Source organism: Chelonoidis abingdonii, chromosome 1, assembly GCF_003597395.2.
Source record: "Chelonoidis abingdonii isolate Lonesome George chromosome 1, CheloAbing_2.0, whole genome shotgun sequence".
NCBI lineage: Eukaryota > Metazoa > Chordata > Testudines > Testudinidae > Chelonoidis > Chelonoidis abingdonii.
The window spans coordinates 249,364,052-249,380,165 of NC_133769.1; the positions used below are offsets into that span (position 1 = coordinate 249,364,052).

General features: G+C 40.5%; 1 protein-coding gene across 6 annotated transcripts in view; it reads left to right on the forward strand.

Moving 5' to 3' along the window:
* UBE3A (ubiquitin protein ligase E3A) overlaps positions 1–16,114 on the forward strand; it is a 95,859-nt gene that overhangs the window by 16,684 nt on the left and 63,061 nt on the right. For all 6 annotated transcript variants that reach the window (XM_032805581.2, XM_032805590.2, XM_032805584.2 and 3 more), the window contains exon 2: positions 9,885–9,952. The gene's annotated coding sequence lies outside the window, so the exon portion shown is untranslated. The remainder of the gene's footprint in view (positions 1–9,884; positions 9,953–16,114) is intronic.

Genomic DNA, 16,114 nt, shown 5'->3' on the forward strand with positions numbered 1-16,114 from the left:
CTATAAGGTGCCACAGGACTCTTTGTCACTTTTTGTAAGTTAGGATGTGCTCATGCAGCTATCTGGGCAATTTTTGATTTTAAGCCCTAGACTCTTGATTGTGTTCAGACTTCCATTCCCAAATATCTCCCTTCTTGAGAAGTCTATACAGCAGTTTAGCAATTTCAGCAAATGCTGGAATAAATTCCCTATTGAATCCTGCTAATCTCAGAAAGGATCTCAACTCATGTTCTGAGTATTTGGACTTACTCCTGAAGGGGCTATCTGCTATCAGGGCCAATTTCACTTCCCAGGAAGCATACGTTATTCCTGGCTATCTGAACCTTCTTCCCATTCAGTTTTAACCCTATCTTACTCAGCAGTTTAAACAACCAAGTTAGGACTTCTTTGTGTGCTGCCTCAGTTTCTGAGGCAGCTGATATATCGTCGTCATGTACCAATACCCTATCAGTTTCTAAAAGAGGAGCCAGAAACTTGGTTATGTCTGCATGAAATAATGTGAGAGAGTTAATAAATCCCTGAGGAAGTAGGGTCCCTATAAACCAGGGGTAGACAATCTATGGCACGTGTGCCAAAGGTGGCACGCAAGCTGAATTTCAGTGGCACTCACACTGCTTGGGTCCTGGCCACCGGTCTGGGGGGCTCTGCATTTTAATTTAATTTTAAATGAAGCTTCTTAAACATTTAAAAAATCTTATTTACTTTACATATAACAATAGTTTAGTTATATATTATAGACTTATAGAAAGAGACCTTCTAAAAATGTTAAAATGTGTTACAGGCACGCGAAACCTTAAATTGAAGTGAATAAATGAAGACTCGGCACACCACTTTTGAAAGGTTTCCAACCCCTGGTGTAAATTGTTGACCTTTGTGCATGAAAGCAAACGTCTATTTCTGGGCTTTCTGGGGCCGCAAGGACAGACCAAAAGCTATTAGTTAAATCAAAAACAGAAAACTGCTGCCTTCCATCAGTTACTCGTTCTGTTAGGATGCCACCACTGAGGCAACTGCAGGAGTATGCTAATTCAATGCTCAGTAATCAGTGGTTAGTCTCCAGGAGCCATCCTGTTTATGGACTGGCCAAAGAGGAGAATTGTTTGTTCTTGTTGTGAGAACTAGTATCCTTTGGTCCACTAAGGACTTAATAATTTGAGTATCTGCCTCTTCTGCCTCCTGAGGGTATTCATACTGCTTTTTCAGTGGAGGATCACTTCCCACAATTAGCACTTCTCCACTGAGCTTTCCACAGTCTTGTTTATGGGTAGCCCACAATTTAGGGAATTGGCTTGTTAATTGGTCCCATGGAGGGTTCTGCTTGAGGCACTGGGATAGATTCATTGATGGCTCTCATGTAGTAAGTGCCTTCCATTCCTTCCCTTGAATCAGGATTAGTTTCTGTTCCCTTTTCTAATACACAAAATTTGTTTTTTATAATCAGTGATACCATGGATGTCTGGAGAATGTCACTCCTAAGAATCCCTATATCATCTTCCAAATTTTGTTTGTCAAATTTTGTGTTGGTCTGCTCCTGAGATATTATTATTGGAATTTTACCTTTTAAAAGGTATAAAGGGGGTTGACCAGTGTATCTATCCAGTTCATGTTTCCTGGATTTTAAGGACCCACGTGCACTTGGTTCTACAGGTAAGATACTGTTTGTCGCCTTGGTATCCACTAACATTTTGTATTGCCTATCATGATTTTAACATCGGGGCACCCACAGGAATCCCAGGATAAGGGAACCTCCATGGGTTGGTGGGGAATGCTGTCCTATTGTGGACAGGGAGCATTAGGCTCCAATCCTGGGTCACCACCCAAGGTTCTAACTGTGTTTGCAGGTACAGATTTAGAAAAAGTCTTTCCAGGTGCTATGTACTCATGTTTAGAAAGTGTCATTATTAACTTCCAGCATGGAGTTCTTTACTTGACATCTTCATTTTGTTTTTTAAATGGTCCCTTCATTCAGAATAAGAAGGCCTCTTTTGATCTTTTCCTTTATCCCCTTTTATCTCTGAAGCCCTTCTCCTCTCCTTCCTTTCTCCCTTGAATGGTCACAACAGATCTTATTTTTTCTTTTATCTTTAAATCCTGCCTAGCGGAGCTATCCTGCCATGCTCCATATGCAATGAAGATTTTGCCGTCGGTATTGTTTGCATTGACCAGCAAGACAATCCTATTCCTAAAACCAGGATGGAATCCTATTATTAATGTTTGTAGACCAGATTATCACAGTTGGCATCTGGGAAGATTAAATCATAGCCTCTCCAAAAGTGAGCTTCAAAAGGCTGAGTGGTCTCATACTCCCTTTGTTTTCTAGTCTACAAATTATTTTCCCCTAAGAATGTGGCACTAGATTATTTTTAGGTTCTCTTAATTGTGGTTTCTGATCTAGACACTTCCCTATAATCTCAGTGGAAATGGCTAATTTGAGGTTGGGTATAAGTGAAACCGCAACCACTAAACAAAAACCTTGATTTGTCCATTCATTTACTTTAGTTTCTCTTTTCCAGTTTAGAAGCCAGCTCTTGTTAAAGGTCCCATGGACTGAACAATGGCTCGAGTTGTTCAGGAAAAAGTGAAGTAGTCTCATTTACCACTTCTTTGCGGTCACCATTTTGATCGCCCCTTGGTGGGTCTCCACCTGACATGATGACATCTAGTGACAGGGACAATTGGATTAGGGCAGTGGTTCTGAAACTATTTACCATTGTGGGCCACATCCAATGCTACCTGTATGGCCCCAAGGATGTTACATGGCCCACAGCTGTGTGCTGATTGACTAGGTTGAGAACCACTGGATTAGGCTGACAATCTCTCTGATCTGGATCATCAAGCCATAAATCACACGCATAATATGAGGGATATTAATCTTCCTCATTGTCATTCCTCTGAGGAGGAGGGTGTGAACTCTGTGAACTCCTACACGACTCACTTGCAACTGGATTTGTAATTTAGCAATGGTTTGATTGCAGTGACCATGGCAGGCTGCCCATTTCCATCCCTAGTTCTCCTGCATTAAAGCTCAAAGGACAGATCACATGTCTTCAATTCTTTCTCTAATTCCCCTACTTTTTTCCCAAGTTGTTGGCATTTCTTGGACAGTGTCACATTTTCATTAGTGACTGTTCCCATTGTCACTGAGGAGCTCAAAATGGAGGCTTGAGCAGCCTGCAGATTGCTCTAATGCTGATGGGCATGTTAGTGTCCCACCAATTGGACTTTTAAATCCTTCAGGGTTTCTGGATCTGACTCAGTCTTTCATGGGATTTGCTGCTCGCCTTCCAGCATCCTTGAATGAAGGTGTTTTTCCTAATGACTCTTTTAGGCTTAGTTGCCATCAACTTTCTCCTTGCTCTTGGAGCAAATCCCAAAGAGGATCATTGAGAGTCTGCCATGAAGGCATCCTGGGACCAGTAAGGCCTCCTGTTGGAGGAGATATAACTGAATACCTCTTCCTCTCCCATCCTCTCTTCTGTAGAGACTTTTTAGACCACTACAATCTGTCTTCGAGAGACTACTATGTCTTCCCCCGTCTGGATTGCAAGGTTGCAGTCCCTGACCCCAAGTACTGTAATTTTGAAATCTGACAAGATCCACTGGTCATTACATGGGACATCAGTTATTATGAACTGCCCTTCCTTTCATCCCCGACCCCAGAGTAATTGAGAGAGATCAAGTGGATTTTAACCATTTATTGACAACTGCAGTAGAATCTAAATATGTGATCCTAGGCTATAATACAGCAAGTAAGTAAACAATCTCGCTCGTTGCTGAGTGGTCCAGTGAGGAGTATCAGTTTGGGTGGATGAATCTTTCTTTCTGTTTAGCGTCTATCACCCCTCCACCACATGCCACAAAGAGAAGCTCTAAACATATATGCTAAGTTATGCATGTGCCTTGTGATTGTTATGTGCATAATAATAATAATAATTGGAGATATACCTATCTCCTAGAACTGGAAGGGACCTTGAAAGGTCATTGAGTCCAGCCCCCTGCCTTCACTAGCAGGACCAGTTTTTGCCCCAGATCCCTAAGTGGCCCCCTCAAGGATTGAAATCACAACCTCGGGTTTAGCAGGCCAATGCTCAAACCACTGAGCTATCCCCCTGCAATTTCCACTCCCACCTGCTCTCGCATTGTTTCTTGCATTTTTATCCTGCTCCCACCCACAAAAACCTTAGATACCACAAATCCCTCAGGAGACAGATCTCTGCATGCTATTAAAAAAATCAGTTTATGTCTATTCAGTTTGCTGCCTAAGAAGTCCATTATGTCCTGGCGTATCTCCCTTTCCTTCTCCTGCTTGAACTCCTGGATCTTTCTCCTTTCCACTGTTTCCTTCTCCAAGTTGTCCACAGTATTTATCCTCTAGGCCTTGTGCTCAGGGTCCAATGCAGCATTGGCTTGCAGGATTGCATGGAACAAGTCATCTTGAGTCCTTTTTTCTCCTCCTTATCTGGCTTAGGCATTCTGCGGGTGTGGAGGGGGAGATCCTGAAGGGTGCAGTGGTAGCAGCTGAAGATAAAACACTCAGAAGTACCGTTGTCAGCGCATTCACTACAGAAAGTGAAACTTAAGATGCTGAACTCACTCCTCTTGCTCCCTAAAGTTTTAAGCCCTACATTCTCACCTCTGTTTGGGAATGTTTATGCACAGCACCAGCCATGGTGAGTATGGCCTGCCAGGGGTTGGGGAAGTGAGGAGGGAATTGCTTGGTTGCATGATTCTAGTAGTGTAGGTCAGTGGCATTGAGTACTGGTATTGTTTTCTGTAGGCAGTGGTTGTTTTAGCTGATATTTCTCAGTGTCGCAAAGACAGAGAAAACACAGCTGCTGCTAGCATCCCGAAGCCACCTGAGCCTGTGTGCTGCTAGCCTGGGTACTTAAATTGTGCCTGCTGAACTTATTGCTGAGTGGTGTGAGAGAGTGTCCTAATATGGAGGAAGAAATAAGGCAGCCTTCCCTAGAAACCTTCGGCAGAGGATTTCAGAGGATCTCAAGGAAATTTTCATTGAGATCTTTCAGGAGGATTCCAGGGACATCCTTGTGTACATAAAAGGCTCTACATGGTGCCCCTACCTAACTCTAGAGGGGAATGAAAAGCAGATACAACTCTACTTCTCTTGGTTGTGCCACTACCTCTTCTAGCGTGAGTAAATTAATGAAAAGTCAAAAGACGTGTCTTGCTACTTTGGGGGGATGGGAGGGAGGCATCCCTGTAATAGAAAATTTATCTACATATTTACCCAAGATTCCTTCCCCTGCATAGGGCTCGCCTGTGCTCAACTGGCTGGACTGCAGTGCAGTCAAAAATAGATCCTGGCTCACTGCCCAGCTGGATCCCCTAGTTGCCTGTCCCCCATACTCTTTCTCCTCACTTTTCACAGTGCTGGAGACGGGGTGCATGAGCAGAGTATGGGGTGCAGCTCTTTGTAAAAGCGGCATGTCTGAGGCTTGACACCAGATGTATTGTTGGCTTCCCCGGCCTTCTGGTATGTCTGCCACAGCTCCTTGACTTTCCTGCAGCACTGCTGCTGGCACCTGTTGCATCCCTTCTACTGTATCCCCTGTGCAATCTGCTCATAGATATTGACATTTATATGGCTGGTCCAGAGCTGTGCCCACACAGCCTCTTCTCCCCACAGGCCCAGAAGTTCCAATATCTTCTGTATACTCTAGGCAGGAGCGCATGTGGAGCATGTAGCCAGCATGATCAAAACTGGTCAATTGCACTGAACTATGTGCAGCTACTATGTGTGCTCACCAAGCCAGGCAATCAGTGCAGACATGCACAACTAGGTCAACGTAAGCTGCCTTGCATCATCCTAACTTTGTAGTGTAGACTAGGCCTGAGTACACTTCCCAGGCCTGAAGAAGAGCTCTGTGTAAGCTCAAAGGCTTGTCTCTCTCCAACAAAAGTTGCTCCAATAAAAGATATTACTTCACCCACCTTGTCTCTATGATTATTTCATAGCAGTTCCAGTGTCCAAAGTCTTAGTGCTAAAGGAAAGGGTTAGGAATGCCTGTAAATGCCATAGGTTATTTTAAACTGAAGTTTATAACTGAACATTTGTTAGTCTATTGCAATCAGGTATCATTTTACCAAAAAGCTACTACGTTTGTGATGTTGGGAAGTAGAGCCCAATGTAAGATTGTAAACATGAAATATTCCACTTATCCTTTTGTTAAGAAAGGATTTACATGATTTGCCATTGTTGGACTACAGTGCTGCTTGTTCCAGATATCTCTTTGGAAGTTGACCACAAGGATGTTATTTTAATGTTTGTATTTTAAACTGCATAGTGTTTTTTATGCACAACTCTTATGTGAACATCCATAATACTGAGCAATATGTCTATAGCTTCCTTTAAAGTAATTGGAAGTTTTTTCTTTAACCTCTTGGTGCTGGTTGCAGTTGCACTTGATGGTGACACTAATGCATTAGGCAGGGAATATAGACTGGTGGGTAAGTGAATGTCCTCTGTTGATCAAGCAGGAATATGCCAGTCAGAATGAAGTGATGTGATTTGATGTTTGGGCATCAGTTTCATTTTTTAAAATTCTTCATTGGTATTTCATGCACTACAACTGTTTTCTTCTCAATGATTTGGACCAGTTCCAATCAGCAGGTTTTTTTGCAATGTCCATTATGATATCCTGTACAAATTCATTTTGTTCCTTATTATAGTAAAGATGTGTGCCACAGGAGTGCTGGTAAGACTAATCTTTGGTTTTTGATTCCAGTCACGTGACATGGGTCAAGGTTACATAAGTCTTAGACCCCTGTCACTTGCAAGGGATCTGTGTCTACTGAATCCAGGGCTTAGTTTACCTCACCACCACCCTTCCCCCTCTCCCCTCTTACTTGGGTATTTTTAAAAATAGAATGGAACATGTAAGCAAACCTAACGTTGCCAGTTAATAAAATGCAGATAGAGTATCTTAAGATGGCGGTCATGTGAACGTCATGAACCACTTTGACAGGATTATTCTGCTTCCTATTGAACAACAAGTATGAACTCTGAAGCTCAGTTGTTTCCTGATCATATAGCTGCTTCTCAAAGATCTTCTGTAGTGGCCAGTTCAGCTGCTGAGACAGATTCCACCTGCTTTTGGATGTGGCGGTGGATGTTGAAAGACCGCGAGGTATACTGCCAGTCAGGACACCTGGGTTCTGTTCCAGGCTCTGCCACTGTCTGTCTGTGTGACCTTAGGCAAATTGTCTTTGTCCCCACTTCTCCTGCTTTGTCTTTTCTTTTTAGACTGTAAATTCTGAGGGGCAGGAGCTGTCTGTTTTGTACAGTGCCTACCATGGTGAGGTCTCAGTCATAATTGGGCTTTCTAGGAGTTGCCCTCTTCCAATTATGATCATAAATGTTAGTGACTGAGTGAATTTATGGTACTTCTCTTAACACATGCTACATTGTTCACAGCATTCTGGATGTCCTCAGACAAAGATATTGTCTTCCTTAGTTTCATCATGTGTATTAACTTGATATTCATGGTATGGCTTTGCAGATTGCTGTTTATCTTTTCAGATTGCCAGCCACTTTGTTTGATACCTGATATTCCTGTGTTGGTCACAGTATTCTTGAAATTCTTTAATGACTGACTTAGTAGCTTGTAATCCTCTTTATGCTACTGCTGAAATATACTGTAGTTCTTCAATGTCTCTGGACCTGCCAGTTTTAGTGTGTGGAGAACTTTTGCTTGTTTCAGATTCTCTGCACTATCCCCTGCTTCCAGGAAAATTGTAAACATTACAGTCACCTCCATTTATTCCTTTACAGATTGAGGGATTCATGTGCTTTCATATGATCCATTTTTAAAATTTATATTCTGACATGAAATAATAATGTGGGCACACTGTTGCTTGTAAGAGACTAATCTTAATTTCCTAATCCCAGTCACATGTCATGGGTGTCAAGAGTGGTCGTCAAGAGTGTTCAGTAAAGTAGTAGCTTTGTTTCATGTGCCACACAGGCTACATCAGGGGTTGGCAACCTCTGGCACGCCAGGCCAGTTTGTTTACCTGCCGCGTCGGCAGGTTCGGCCGACTGCGGCTTCCACTGACCACAGTTCACCGTCCCAGGCCAATGGGGGCTGCGGGAAGCAGTTCAGGCCGAGGGATGTGCTGGTCGTGGCTTCCCGCCACCCCCATTGGCCTGGGAGGGCGAACCGTGGCCAGTGGGAGCCGTGATCGGCAGCACCTGCGGACGCGGCAGGTAAACAAACTGGCCCGGCCTGCCAGGGTGCTTACCCTGGCGAGCCGTGTGCCAGAGGTTGCCGACCCCTGGGCTGCATGGTTGAATAAAGTTTTAAGACAAATTTTCATGTAGTTTGCATAGCTTAAAGGGGTCACAGTTCCACTTGTGAGTACCTAATCTTTTACTGGAATAGGTGTGATGGCACTAAAGAATTGTGTGTGTGTGTGTGTGTGTATATATATATGTATATATAATTATCAGAGAGAAATCACCTTTATTAAGTGAATCTGTGTGCTAACAATATTAAGAACTATGAAATAATTACAGATACTCATTGTTGCTTGTATGGAAAAAAGTCTGGTATTGAAAAATTTGCCATGCAGTGTGAGACTAAGGATATTGTCTACACTAGTACTTTTGACAGTATAATTTATGTTGCTCAGGGATATGAAAAAACACCCCTCTGAGCAGCATAAGTTGTACTGAGAGAAGCGCTGATGTGGACAACGCTATGTCAGCAGGAGATGCTCTCCTGCCAGCATAGCTACCACCACTTCTTGAAGGTGGTTTTATTATGTTGCTGGGAGAGGTCTCCCGTCTGGGTAGAGTGGTTTAACATGAGCAGTCTTACAGCAGCTGTGCCACTGTAAGCTCACTTGTGTAGACATAGCCTAAATAAACACAATCTACTTAGTGAGGGTAATTAGTGACAATTTACCTAGAAATGTGATGGATTTTCCATTCCTTGACATCTTTAAATCAAGATTGGATGTTCTTCTAAATGATGTGCTTTAGCTCAGCCTGAAGTTATGGACTTGAGGCAGGAATTGCATAGTGACATTCTATGCCCTATGTTGAAGGTTGGACTAGACGTTCGTAATGGTTCCTTTTAGCCTTAAAATCTATGAAAAAAAAATATTTCATTTTCAAAGTACCCAAAGATGGTATTTTGTACTAAATTAACGATCTTACCATTTTTATCTATTGAACCACAGTAACACAGGTTTAAAAGACTCAGCATTAACTCTGAGTACATTTTTGTCACCAATCCCCCAAAAGTAAATTTCAAAATTAGTAGTTTAATTGCCAGAAAAGTAAAATAGAAAGAATAAAATAAGGTTGTGTGCTAAGGCAGATTTTGTTAGTTTTATGCTTGATTCCATTCTAAGTTACAACTCCATAAAAAGGGATTCATTGTAGCAGTGCCTTCAAACCTGAAAGATTACATGTTCAGCAAAAATACAAAAAATGTGATTTTTCTTCTTTGCTGCTGCTTTGATGTGTAATGGCAGCCTTAAACTTTTTTTGCAGTTATACATCTCAGTCTCTCCAAAGGCTTTTCCAAGATCCTACATCAAAGAGAGGGAAATGGATATTTATATTAGATTATGTGGGTCTCTTGGGAAAGTCTTTTTACATCCTCAAGGAGAGTAGAAAAAGGCATTTTTTGTTTTGATTTTTCACGGTTTCCCTTAACACTGCATATGTGTTTGTAAATATTGTATCTATTTGTGAATTATACCGTGTTTGTTTTTGTGCACATAACATGTTTTGTGTTTGAGGATGTTCATCCAGTAAATGACACTAGTTTTTCAAGGCTGCTTTGTTTTGTTCCAAGTTGGTATTGAACTTGTTCGGCAGTGCAGAAACTGAAATGTGATGTTTTGTATTATAGGTCCAAAACCAGTGGAAATCCATATTATAACTTGCAAGAACAAACTTCTGAAGCTGTGGAAAAATATGGTATGTCTGCTGTATTTTCATGTGTTGTATGTGCAACTTGTTGCCAACTGTCTCTTGAGTTGTAGTTGTTACCTTAACAAAACTTGTCTATAAAAATGAGAAGTTGTAACAAAAACTCCATTTAGGGGAAGTACTGAGACATATTCTTTTATTTTCAAACATTTAGGTTGTAATATCTCTTCCCTTATGATACACAGTTCTGACAGTTGGCAGTCACTTGACATTCAGGGATTCAGTGAATGAAACACAAAATGATGTAGCCTTGATGAACCCTCTTTTAAGTTGTTTAACAAACCTAACATATTGCTGTTACTATATATCTGCACTTATGTGGATTGAATCAAGAATTGAGACAACTTTTTTAATTTTTATCTAACTGCTGAACACATTTGCAGAATTTCTAGTTGCTAATTTAAAAGTACTAAATAAGATGTATAACAGCATTCCGTGCAAAAACCGATATTAACGTAGTATTAAGATTACAAATTGAAACATCAGAAAATGCAGAAATTAAGGTTCTAATAGTAATATTAATGTGGTTGTATTGCATACGGTGTCCATTTTGTTCATACTTTTAACAGTGTAACCTAGAATTGAAAATATTACATATGTGCAGTGTAGCAAAATAGTTCTAATTTTTAAACTTTAAACTTTTAAAATATCATGCAACCTTTAAACTTAATGGGGAAAAATATGGACAAGAGAAGAAAAACAGTGTTCTAAACAGTTTCATAACTATCTAGGTTTTCAATTGCACTTCTACATAGATACAAAAAAATATAGCTGTAGAATTCTAAAATTTCCAAGTGCAGTAACCAGTAAATGACTGAAAACCTTTTTGAACTGCACATGCCCGAAATGATTTTTTAATCATTGTTACGTTTTTTTTCTAGTTTACTGAGTGACTGTCTATTAATAAAGGCTAACATTATGAAATGGAAATGCGGAAGTTTTAAATTTCAGCCACTTTTGAATAGTGTACAGAATGGTTTTGGTTTTTTTTGGTTTTTTTTTTAATGGTTTAAATGTTAGAAGAGGTGGCTTTCCTAATTAAAGAACTGCTGAATGCATCTGGGGGGAGGTGGGTGGGTTTTTTGTTTTGTTTTGTTTTTTAAATGCCAACCCCTTCCCCCCTCCCAAAAAAAAAAAGTTTCTGTTCTAAAGTATTGGAAGGATTGGCCCAGAAGGAAAGTGTTCCTAACTCTTTAAAAACTTTGTAAAACTGTTGAAGGGGGTGAGCTTTATAATGAAAGTTGAGTTACAACCTTAACTATAGATTTTGCTTTTGTGAAGGCTGTAACTCTGCAAGAGCTGTGATGTTTCCTTTCCATAATACAGTTGTTTTGGGGAGACTTTAGAAATTGGTCCTCTGCTCTGTCAAGCAGGTAGCAGCTAGTGACTGCTCAGTCATTTTTGTACCCATGGCACCTTTCAGACCACCCACCTGCTTCTTGTTCTACAGAAAATTGCTCTTCAGTTGCAAAAAGTTTTTGTGGATGGTGACCGCTCCTGTTGAAATCCAGGCCACTACCTTTATGCTAACTTTTCTCCTGCTGGCCACTCTGCTCTGAATGATGTAACTGTTTGTCATGGTTGGGTTTTTTTAACATATTCCCTGAATCTGTACTAAACAATTTAGGCACTTTATAAAATAAGGGCATGTTCCTTACCCCATTTTAGAACTTGCAATCTTATTTTAGATGTGGGGAACATCAAGGATGGTGATTACAGGAACCTAATCAAATGGGTATTCCGTTTTAGTATCTTCACATTTTAGTAGTTCCAGTAAGTAAGGGGGCGGTGGGGGAGGGTGAGAGAGCACAATCCCATCCTGTAGGTAACATGGAGGAAGTTTGTTTTTTAGGAGCGATCAGGGGATGGTGAGGATTTGTGAATAGACACTGGGAAGGTAGTCTGCATAAGAAGCAACATGGAAGAAGATAAGAATGTGAGAAGGAAACTAATGAGGGGATCACAGGTGGAGAAGAGGCTTGATGGAACAAAAGGTCAAACGTGAAGGCTGAAGTGGAACTGTGTACTGTCTTCATTGCAAGGACAGGAACTTTAAATTTGATACACAGGGCCAGAGGGAGCCATTGGAAGATTTTAAAAAGGGGTGATATGGTCTAATAGCTGATATGCACAGTAATTTCAGCAGCAGCTGTGGGTATCAAAGACTGGAAGGAATTTAAAGTGATGGAGATGATTAAGATGTAGACAAGTTATTTTACTGTTGCAAAAGACAGGAAGGAATGGATTCTTTTTTATGATGAGAAAGATGGAGCAGGTGAGAGATGGAGTTAAAATGACCCCTAGATTTTATCACTTTATGATGGATACTCATGTCAGTAATGAAGAGAAGTAATGGACAGGTATAGGAGGAAAAATAAATGGCTTTTGTTCATGCTGAACCTAAGGTAAAAGCAACCTATCCAAAAGGAAACCTAGGAGAGAGTCTGAAATGCAAGGCTGGACATACCCCATGTAGAGAAATAAATCAGGGTTGCATCCCTGGTCATCTTGGCGGATAGCCACTGATGGACCCATCCTACATTAACTTATCTAATTCTGTTTTGAACCCAGTTATAATTTTGGCCTTCACAACATCTCCTGACAATTGAGTTCCATAGGTGGACTGTATATTAGCTACCCTCCAGTCATCTGGTATAGAGGCTGATTTAAGCAATAAGAAACATACCATAGTTAGTAGTTCTGCAGTTTCATATTTACGTTCTTGCAGAACTCTTGGTTGAAACCATCTGATCCTGGTGACTTATTAATGTTTTAATTTATAAGTTTTTTCCAAAACCACCTCTGTTGACACCTAAATCTGGGACAGTTCATCAGATTTGTTACCTAAAAATGGTAACTCAGGTGTGGGAATCATCCTCATGTCCAGTGGCGTGAAAACTGATACAAAGAATTTATTTAGCTTATCTGAAATAGCCTTGTCTTCTTTGAATGCTTCTTTAGCACTTCAATGGTCCAGTGGCCCCACTAATTGTTTAGCAGGTTTCCTGCTTCTAATGTACTTAATTTATTATTATTTTATTATTTATTGACTTATTTATTGCTGTTCATTTTTGAGTCTTCTTCTAGTTGCTCTTCAAATTCTTTTTTGGCCTGCCTAATTATATTTTTTAATTTGACTTGCTAGATTTTGTGCTCCTTTCTATTCTCCTCCCTCGCATTTGACTTCCAATTTTTAAGGACGCCTTTTTACCTATTACAGCTTCTTTTATTTTATCATTGTTGTTTGCCATAGTGGCACTGTTTTGATCCTCTTACTATGTTTTTTTGTTTGTTTTTGTTTGTTTTTAATTTTGGGTCTACGTTTTAGTTTGAGCCTCTCCTATGGTGTTTTTAAATAGTTTCCATGCAGTTTGCAGCCATGTCACTCTTACAACTGTAACCTTTAATTTTCATTTAACTACCTTCCTCATTTTTGTGTAGTTCCTCTTTCTGAAGTTAGTATTTTCCGTCCCATAAGGATGTTAAATTTAATTACATTATGGTCAGTATTACTGAGCACTTCGACTATATTGACCTCATCCTGTCCATCCTTGGATTTTGTAGAAGTGCCATCTCTCTAGCTGTATTCTTCATTTGGTGGTTTCTCTTTCTGCCCACTCCTCTTTGTTGGCACCCATTCACAGGCCTCTATGATTGCCCCTTTCTTGTTCCTGTGCACTATACCTTTTGCTTTTTTAGGATCCTTTAACAAAGAAGCATGGCTAACTCATGGCAGATGGGTTTAAAAGCCCACTCTTGAGCATCCAGAGGGAGCTACCAAGCAGGAGAAGCAAACAGGAGTTTTGTAGTGGTGTGTGAGAGCCAGATACACCTAAAAGACATACTTTAAACTTCAGCAAATAACACCTCTCCTCTCCTCTCAAAAAAAGAACAAACAACCTCTACAAGAGTAAAAAAAATGCATGCTGAAATCCAGTGGCAGAGCAGGGCTATCAAGTTTCTTGCATTGAATGCACGACATACGATTAGCTCCTTTGTAGACAGATGGCATACATGTGCAGTTGTTGCAAGCAACTCATGGCCCTCAGAGATGAATATGGGCTCTTGAGACTGGAATGGCTGAACTGGGAGGGAGACAAAGATATACAGACAGAACTTTCAGGAACATAGTAGTGTGGTGCTACCCCCAGTCCATCAGCATCTGCTGTTGAGGAGAATGAAAGACTCAAAGGAGAACATCAAGCTGGAGGGGACAAAAACAATCCCATAGTTGGGACCCTCTTTCCAGGTGATGTCATGATATCCTCTCTCACTGACGAGACCATCCTTAGGAAGGGAACCACAGTCACTAGGAAAAGCCAGGTAATAGTATCGAGAGATTTGATCATTTGAAATATAGATAGTTGGGTTTGTGATGACAGGGAGAACCACATAGTGAATTTCCTGCTGGGTGCAAAGGTTGCAGATCTCTCAAAACCTGTAGCTAGACTTACATGCAATGCTGGGGAAGAGCCAGTGGTCGTGGTAAACATAGGTACCAGTGGCATAAGGAAAGGTAGGTCCTTGAGGCCAAATTTAGGCTGCTAAGTAAGAGATTAAAGTCCAAGACCTCCCCAGTAGCATTTTCTGAAATGCTTCCAATTCCATGTGCAGGGCCAGTTAGACAGGCAGAACAGCAGGGTGTCAATGCGTGGATGAGATGGTGGTGTTTGGAGGAGGAACTTAGGTTTATTGGGAACATTTTGAGAGGAGGAAGAGCCTATACAGGAAGGATGGGCTGCATCTACACCAAAACAGAACCAGACTGCTATCATGTAACATAAAAAAGGGTATTTTTAAACTATGGGCAGGGGGAAAGCAGACAGGTACAGAGGGACACACAGTTCGGATAGAGACATCCCTTAGGAGAGGATTTATTAAAGGGGATACTTTATATCCTTATAAAGAGGAGAGGATAGAAGTTGATAAAGTACAGGTAGGACCTGAAGAGAAATGGTCAAAGGAGTCCCATTTAATCACATCACATGAAGGCAGACAACTAAATACTGACAAATTTTATAAGTTCTTGTATACAAATGCAAGAAGTCTAAATACTAAGATGCGTGAACTTGAGCACCTGCTATTAAATGAGAATATTGAAATAACTGACATCACAGAAACTTGATGGAACAATGATAACCAATGGGACACAGTAATACCAGAGTACAAAACACACAGGAATGAGAGTAGGTCACACTGGAGGGGGAGTGGAACTATATGTGAAAAAGAGGATAGTCAAATATAATAAAAAAAATCTTAAATGAATCAAACTGTACTGCAGAATCTCTATGAATAGAAATTCCATGCTTGAATAATAGACATATACCAGTAGGACTATACTACTGATCACCTGACCAGGATGGTTTTGATTGTGAAATATTCAGGGAGATTAAAGAAGCTACAAAAACAGAAAATCCACAGAAAAATAGTAATGGGGAATTTTAACTATTTCCATGTTGATTGGGTACATGTTATCTCAGGATGGGATGCAGAGAGAAAATTTTTAGCCACTGTTAATGACTGATTCTTGGAGCAGCTAGTCCCTGGAACCCACAAGGGTAGAGGCAGTTTCTGAGTCCTAAATGGGACTCAGGATCTGGTCCATAAGGTGGGTTTAGCTGAATCGCTCAGTAATAGCAACTATAATGTAATTCAACTTAACAACCTTGTAGGGGAAAAAAATACTAAAGAAACCCACAACAGTAGTAGTTAACTTTCAAAAGGGGTATCTCATAAAAATGAGGAAGCTAGTTAAATGGAAATTCAAAGAGAGTCACGAGTGCCATGCCTACAAGCTGCTTGAAAACTATTTAAAAACATCGTAATAGAGGCTCAAACTAAATGGATCTCCTCCCCCCCATTTCCCAAAAGAAGAGTAAGAGGACCCAAAAATACTATCATGGCTAAACAGCAGAGTAAAAGAGGCAGTTACAGTCAAAAAGACATCCTTTAAAAACTGGAAGTCAAATCCTAGTGAGGAAAGTAGAATAGAGCGTAAGCTCTGACAGGCCAAGTGTAAAAGTATAATTAGGCAGCCAAAAAAAAAATTGAAGAGCAGTTTTTGTGTCTTTTGTGAATTAAAAGTTTACTCACAGGTTACTTTTAAGACCAATTATGCTACAGTTTATCTAATTAATTTCCTTCCCACTT